This window comes from Zingiber officinale, chromosome 1B (genome assembly GCF_018446385.1).
Source record: "Zingiber officinale cultivar Zhangliang chromosome 1B, Zo_v1.1, whole genome shotgun sequence".
In the NCBI taxonomy this organism is placed as follows: domain Eukaryota; kingdom Viridiplantae; phylum Streptophyta; class Magnoliopsida; order Zingiberales; family Zingiberaceae; genus Zingiber; species Zingiber officinale.
This window is the reverse complement of record NC_055986.1, coordinates 101,368,187-101,376,782: the sequence shown is the minus strand read 5'-3', so window position 1 is coordinate 101,376,782 and position 8,596 is coordinate 101,368,187.

The following is an 8,596-nucleotide window of genomic DNA, read 5'->3' as shown; positions in this document are numbered from 1 at the left end:
TAACCTGATACCAATTTATTGGGTATCAGAGCGCCAAGGTTTGGCGATACTTGTTTTGATTTCGTGTACGGATCTTGAGATTTATCTGATACCAATTAATTGGAATTGGTATTAGAGCAGGGTGTGATACCTGTTTTGGTATTCTGGATTTTTGGGTTAGCCCAAGTTTGCGAGTCAAACTGGCTAGTTATTTTGGATTGCACGGATTTTCCATTATGTATATGTTTTGGACTTCCGTTTCGGATTTATATTGATTTCTGGTGATTTTCATGTTCGGAATTTTGAGGTCAGAAGTTGGGGACTGGACAGCGATGGAACATCTCCAGACGGCATATAGGTATGATGTTTAATTTTATAGTTTATGACATGTATTAGCATTCTTTATTTAGTACTTGTCTGGTTGTTGTAGCACATATTACATGTGATGGGTTAGCCATTGAGCATGGTTGACCTTAATAGAGATCAAGGATTATGGTCTCTAGTGATTTTTCATATCATACCATCAGTAGTTTTAGCTTCTGTTACTACTAGTAGGAGATGGAGGCACAAACCAGCCTCTGCTATTGTTAGCTGGGTAGTGGATGATACCTACATATTCCTGTTGACTTAGCCAGTAGAGTTTTTATACTCATATCTTTTGGATATTAGGGTAGCCGATACGATGAAAATTGGTCATTGGGGAGTTATTATGTTTGATCATTGTTGAGAATGGTTAAAGGTTGAGGGATATTGTGAGATCAGATATTGTGATATGTTGATTTATAGTGATTTATGAGAGTAAATGTTATGTGGTTGTCTGATGTTCTATTACTAGATATTTGTTTTGATGATCTATTAGTGGATAACTATTTTGATGATCTATTATTTGGGTTGTCATTGATGGTGATTTAGTGAGTGTCATGTATGATATTTACAGGTTTGATGATTATAGTTGGTGATCAGATTATAAATCGGGTGCTAGAGAGTTTACGGTTGAGTGTGCCTATGAGATTTTAATAAATCTGGTTAGTTGTGGTTAGTTAACAGGATGATAAAAAATTGATATTTGCTTCCTCTGATATTGGACTATGTGGATAAATAATGATTTGATGTTTTGAATGCTAACTTGCTCTCATGGGGAGTAGAGACTTATTCATCTAATATTATGTGGGCTGATATTTTTGAGGATAAAAATGAGAGTGTCTTGATGTTCTTGAATTCTGACTTTTTCTTTTGGGTCGTACACATTTATACATATGATATTATGTGGGTTGACATTTTCTAGTTTGAGTTGATGTAATTAGTGTTGAATTGACCCATAAACTGATTTAGTTATTTGACAATTTATTTGGTATCAGACACGAATATGCTGATTATGTATATCTATGTGGTGTATACTTGTCCAGTTATGATTATTGTGGGTGTCTAGTATATTATACTCTTGTGGTTAGACATACGTGTCTAATTGTTTTTTTGGAGGTATCTTATCGATTTAATCTGAGTTGTGATATGTGCAAATGTGTTCGGTGTAATATTTGAGGTGTATTGTCGATTATACCTACGCTGATTTATGCATACGAGTTCGGTATGTATTGTTGGAGGTATCACACTGATTTATACCTGTGTTATGAGTGTGTTGGGTGTGTACTAAATGGAGGATTATGTCGATCATACTTATGTTGTGTGTGCACATGTGCTAGGTGTATTGTTGGTAGCATCATGATGATTTTACCTATGTTGAGTGTAGGATGTGGAGTGCCTACATTACATCATTTGTTGTATTACCCTGTCAACTAATTCTCCTATTAGTGGGTGACCGCCCCACTACGATATTGAGAGAGTTGACAATGGATTTGATTTGCTTACTAGGTTGTTACCTTTGGCTAGCCACAATGACATGTGGTAAAGTGATCTTGTATAGTCTCTAGTTGGATAGTTAGATGTCTTGGTCACTGATGGATTGTTGTGGTGGAGCGGAGCTCCCACATATTATTGTTGGTTTGTGGTAGAGCGTTGCTCTTACATATTTTGGATTGTTGTGGTGGAGCGTTGCTCCCACATATTACGGATTGTTTGTGGTAGAGCGTTGCTCCCACATATGTGATATTTTTTGTGATGGAGCGTTGCTCTCACACTGGAGGTTTTATTCTTTGGTGATTTATGTTGTTGGTGATCAAATTTCTGACTTATTATCGGAGATCTTATGGTTAGGAATGTCTGTGATACGAACATTATGTATTTTGGTTTTACCATTAGGGCTTGCAGAGCCTTAGATGTTTTCAGGGGCTCGATGATTCTGGTATTTCGAGGATGTTTGGATCGGTTTCCATTGTCTTTGCTGACGATGTTGTGATCTATTTCGGATCCGCGGTGAGCCACGCACATCATCTTTGCATAGTTCTAGAGATGTTTCGATGGAAACATCTATATGCGAAGATCAGTAGTGCGTATTTTGGTTGTCTTATGTGAGATGTTTGAGACACACGGTCACTAGTAGGGTATACCATGGTTCCACAGGAGATCGAGGTTGTTACCGTTGGGAGTAGACGGAGTCTATAGAAGAGGCTCACAACTTCCTTTGTTTGGCTCGATATTTTCGGAGATACGTTGAGGGTTTCTCCCGGATTGCTATGCTACTGACACGTCTTACCAGGAAAGGCGTGAAGTTCATGTGGTTCGAGGATTGCGAGACCAGCTTTCAGGAGCTGAAGCGGAGATTAGTGTCGGCTCCAGTTTTGGTTTTACCTTCTGGAGATGATGGATTTGTACTCTACACCGACGCGTCTCTTCAGGGTTTGGGCGCTGTTCTGATTCAGCACGGCAGAGTAGTCTCTTATGCTTCTCGACAGTTGAAGGAGCATGAGAAGAACTACCCAGTTCATGATCTGGAGTTAGCTGCCACCATATTTGCTCTGAAGCTTTGGCGGCATCATTTATACGGCATTACATTTGAGATTCTCACTGATCATAAGAGTCTCAAATATATATTTACTCAGAAGGAGCTTAATCTCCGACAGAGGAGATGGATGGAGTTCCTGAAGGATTACGATTGTACCATTAGCTACCACCCGGGGAAAGCTAATGTGGTTGCCGATGCACTCAGCAAGAAGTCCAGAGGGACTTTGGCTTGCCATCGAGTTTCAGTTACAGACTTGGTTCAGGGTTTCTCCGAGTTAGACCTTGAGGAGCAGGGACATACAGAGCAGGGTATTCTTGTTACCATGGTTGCTCAGTCGTCGATCAGGACGAGAATCCAAGAGGCCCAGGCTGGTGATCAGCATTTGTAGTTCATTAGCAGTCAGATAGCTTCTGGGCAGCAGACCGAGTTTACACGAGACGAGGAGGGTATTATATACTTCCGAGGCAGATTATGCGTACCTCAGTCTCATCCGGTTTTACAGGAGCTATTTCAGGAGGCTCATCGCTCTCGATTTACGATCCATCCAGGCGGGACCCGTATGTATCAAGACTTGAGGCGTTCCTACAGGTGGAACGGCATGAAGAAAGACATCGCGGATTTCATAGCTAGATGTCTTGTTTGTCAGCAGGTGAAGGCTGAGCACCAGAGACCTACAGGATTACTTCAGGGGATTTCTATTCCTGAGTGGAAGTGGGATCACATTACCATGGACTTTGTGGTGGGTTTGCCGAGGACACGACGAGGTCATGACGCGATTTGGGTAATCGTTGATCGATTAACCAAATCCGCGCACTTCTTAGTGATCCGGAGGACTAATTCCTTGGATCGATTGGCAGATCTGTATTGCCGAGAGATCATCAGACTACCTGGTGTTCCGTTGAGTATCATTTCGGATAGAGATCCATGGTTTACGTCTCGTTTCTGGCAGAGTCTGCAGCAAGCCTTGGGCACACAACTCAGTTTCAGTACAGCCTTCCATCCGCAGACAGATGGACAGTCAGAGCGGATCATTCAGACTTTAGAGGACCTGCAGAGGTCGTGTGTTATGGATTTCAGAGGCAGTTGGGATGGCCACTTGCCGTTGGTAGAGTTTGCCTACAACAACGACTTTCATTCGGCTATCCAGATGGCACCGTTTGAGGTGTTATATGGTTGGTCTTGTCGGACACCCACCCTTTGGGATGAGGTTGGAGAGGCCCAGATGTTGGGACCTCATAGAGCTCAGCAGGATGCAGAGTTGGTCCGTACTATCAGACGGAGGATGTCAGAGGCGCAGGACCGTCAGAAGAGTTATGCTGATCGGAGACGCAGACCACTAGAGTTCTCTGTTGACGACCATGTATTTTTGCGAGTTTCACCCACGAAAGGGGTGAAGAGATTTGGCCTCAGAGGTAAGCTAGCTCCGCGGTTCATTGGCCCTTTCGAGATCTTGGAGAGGATCAGAGTGGTAGCTTACCGGTTAGCACTACCACCGTCCCTGGCAGGCGTCCACGATGTATTCCACGTATCTATGCTGAGGAGATATGTACCTGACCCGACGCATGTGCTGACAGATGTCTCAGTTCCAGTTCAGCCTGACGTCACTTATGAGGAGGTTCCGGTACGGATTTTGGACCGGAAGGAGCGTCAGTTGCGGAACAAGACTATCCGGCTGGTTAAAGTCGGATGACAGCATCATTCAGATGAGGAGGCTACTTGGGAGCTTGAGGATACTATCCGAGCTCGATACCCCCATCTTTTCACTTGAGGTATGTGATTTAATTTACCGTTCAGCATTTATACTCTATATCTGTTGTTAGTACTTGCTGATGGTAGATAACGAAATTTGGAGACCAAATTTTTATTAGTGGGGGAGAATGTAAAATACCAAAAATAGGCGAAAATTTATAAGGGATTTTTTCGAAATTTTTGGAAATTTTCAGGAATTTTTCGGAGCTCGTACGGACGAGTTAACGGGGATAAAAACGGGGCCGGGAAAAAAAAGCCTGTTTAGGCGACCCATTTAAGCGAGGAAAAGTTGGATTTATTTTTCTTTTTCTATTTTCTTTTCCTTATTTTTTTATTTTTCCCCGCTGTTTCCTTCCCTCAACGCCGAACCCATGCCCGACTTCTTCTCCTCCCCCCGCGCGCCCGACGCCCTCCTCCGAGCCCTAACCGCAGAGCGGTTCCCTCCTCTCCCGAGCCTTTTCCCTCTCCCTCTCACGGCGTGGAGCGCCTCTCTTCTCTTCTTCTTCTCTCTGTGCTGCCAGAGCCGACCGCCACAGCCGACACCGCACGAAGCAGTGCCGACCCAGCGCCGATCGCCTCTGTGCCGCTACCGAGACTCCTTGGCCGAGTTTCCCCTGTGCCTTAGCGCCGACCACCGCTGAATCCTCGGCCCTATCGCCGTCCTCCTTCTTTTTTCTCCGACGTCGACGACGCCGCGGGGCAGATCACCGACGATTTGAGCCTCGAACATCACGGAGTTTCTTCTCCTCTGATTGCCACCCGATCCCATCCCTTCGGCCAAGCTTCAACTCCTGTGCCCTAGATCGCCGGAATCCAGAAGCTTGTGTTGGTCTTCGATTTGGAGCAGCAATCCGAGCATTAGTGTTCCCTTCCGTGCCCTAATTCCACTGTTGGATCTACTTCAACCACGTTGTGCCCTAGTTTCTCTTTGCCGGTGCCACTCTCTTCTTTACAGCAGGTTCGTGATCTTTAGAGGTAAGGGAGTTGCCCTAATTAGTGAATCAGGTACTTGATCCTTGTGTTGTGACCACTTGATCCTCTTTTTGTTTCGAGTAGTGAAGTGTCCAGCAAGTATAGTGTGCTGTGGTTTGTTGATTTCCGGCAGCAACCTCCTCCAGCAGCCCTTGCTCCAGCAGTGATCACGACTATGAATTGAGGTAAGGAGGAGAGGAATTGTTTCCTTTGTGGTAGCGTACACATATGTGAGACTAGGAAAGGTTTAGAATTTATCTAATGGTGTAATTAGGGTTAATGAAGCTAACCCTAGATGGTCGATGGATTAGGAATTTGGTTAGCTATTTTGTTTATAATTAACTTTGCTAAACTGTACAATTTTACTACAGGAATTGGATTCAGGATGAGCAATTCGACATAGAGGTTGATTAGCTCGATCTATATTGGAGGCAGGTACTTTAGACTTTATGTCTTTGATATGCATAGTAGTGAATTTAACAAATAACAATAATTATGTTTCTTATTTTGTTTCGGTTAGTCACTACCCGCTACCTGTTACATGCTTGGTTGATTGCTTGTTTTGCATCTCATGTTATTGGTTACCTGATTATACATGATTAGGGGTAGTGACATAACCATGCTTCACCATGTTCAGAACCTAGGTATGATACCTTATCTGATCTGTGTACCCTTGATATGATTTATTGACTATGGTGCACGTCATATATGTATATAGATTGGTTCAGTATATTACCATGCTTAGTGTCATGCACCATTCGCATGATTGCATGCTGTGTGATAGATTACTCCATTATTGTCGAGCACATCGCCAGTTTCATCACTGTTCGGTGCTCCGTTGTGACGCTCATGGGTAGCGTGACGCGGCGTGGTAGCACATCAGTTTGCTCGTTCGGTGCTCCGTTGGTCCGCTCATGGGTAGTGTGATTGCAGCGTGGTAGCACGTCGAGATCCCTTCCCGTCATCGTGTACCGGGAGATGAGAGCATTGCGCTCCCCCATTTATGATTTGGGATAGGAGTATGTGTGTACTCCGACAGCATCCCGTCCACTCGGTCACTCATCATGAGTAGTGACGTCAGAGTGCACGGTTGTCACAGCCCTACCCACTCGGTCCCACCATTGTGTGTGAGATGGCTGACTGGCGTCAGGGTGACCATGACTGCATTGGCATCATACGCATTGATGCATTTATTTCTTGTGATTTTGTTTGCTACATTTATTTGCTGCATATTGGTTGGATGCTCATGCTTGACATGCATACAGGATTTCAATACCTCTCGGACTGTTTATCCTTGTACCAGATCCTGGTTAGTACAGTATTCTCCTGTTTATTTCAGTTGCATTTACCTTTATTACGTCAGGAGACTGTACGCATGATTTGTGCTAGATGTTATTGTTGGTTGCAACTCGGCAAATCTATCGGTTCCACTGTACAAAAATTTTGTACAAAGGTTTGAACCTTTTCCTAGCTACCATGTGTTCTTTTAAATTAAACTTGGATCGCCTGTAGAACTTAACACGTTTGATCCTAAGTTTAATTTATTTGTTCTTTTAGGTTTAGACTTGGATCTCCTGCGGAATTTAACACGTTCAATCCAAATCACCTAGGTCACAAAGTTGATTAAATATTAATTTCCAAATTTGGCTTCCAGGACTGCATGGCGAGGCACATGACCTTCTTGGATATGGGAGCAACCACCACCACCTTGACAAAGCCTCTTAAGGAAAGTTAATATTTAATTTCCTTAAATAACTCTAGGTTAACCAAAAAGAACAATCGAAGCACAAGTTCGAAAAAAAAACAAAACAAAACAAACAAAAGAACACAACATCGAAAACTAATTCGAAACCTAGAATCACATGCCTCTTGTATTTGGTATTTTTACAAAGAAATAAAACAAGTATGATGCGAAAAACAATTACTAGTTATATCTTTCTTTGTGAACTTTTAATGACCTCTTGATCTTCTACCGTATTCCTCTTCTAACCTCGGACATTGTGTGGGCAATGATCTTCCGAGATGAGAACCACCAAGGCACCTTCTTCTTCCTTCCTTCAAGTTTCGGCCAAGCAAAAACTTCCAAAGGATGAAGAACTTTTTCCACCAACCAAGCTCCAAGGGATGCAAGAAACAAGCCTCCTTTCTCTCCTTTTCTCCAAGCTAGATCCGGGCACTTCTATGTCTCCAAGAGGTGATGAAGTCTCGGCCACAAGAAGGAGAAGAGAGAAGGGGAAGGGAAACCTCTAGGGGCCGGCCACACCTAGGAAGAAAAGAGAGGAAGAAAAAGAATAGAGTCGTTCGCCATGAAGGCACCTCTACCCCCTCTTTTATAATCCTTGGTCTTGGCAAATAAGGAAATTTAAATAAAAACTTCCTTAATTCTTTTGCCATGAAAAGGAAAATTTATTTAATTAAAAATAATTTTCTCTTCTCCAATTTATTTGGCCGGCCACTCTTCTCCCAAAAACAAGGAAAGTTTTAATTAATTAAAACTTCCTAATTTGTCTCCAGAAATTTATAAAAAATTTCTCCAATAATTTTTATCCTTTTATGATTGGTTAAAAGAAAATTTTATAAATTAAAATATTTCTTTTAAACATGTGGATAATTTCCAAAAAGGAAAGTTATCTCTAAAAATTAAAATCTCCTTTCAATCTACAAATAAGGAAAGATATTAAATCTTTTCTTAATATTTTGTAGAAACTAATAAAAGAGAATTTTTAAAATTTTTAAACTTTCTTTTAAATCATGAACATGATTAAAAGGAAAGTTTTTACCAAAATTAAAATCAACCTTTTAATCTACAAATAAGGAAAGAGATTTAGCTCTTCTCTTAATCTTTTATAGAATCTTATAAAAGGAAAGAATTAAATTTTTAAACTCTCTTTTAAATCATGTTATCCACATAAATTTTTTTTTTAAAATTAAAATTCCTTTTTATTTTAATAGGGCCGGCCACCTAAGCTTGAGTTCAAGCTAGGGCCGGCCACATGA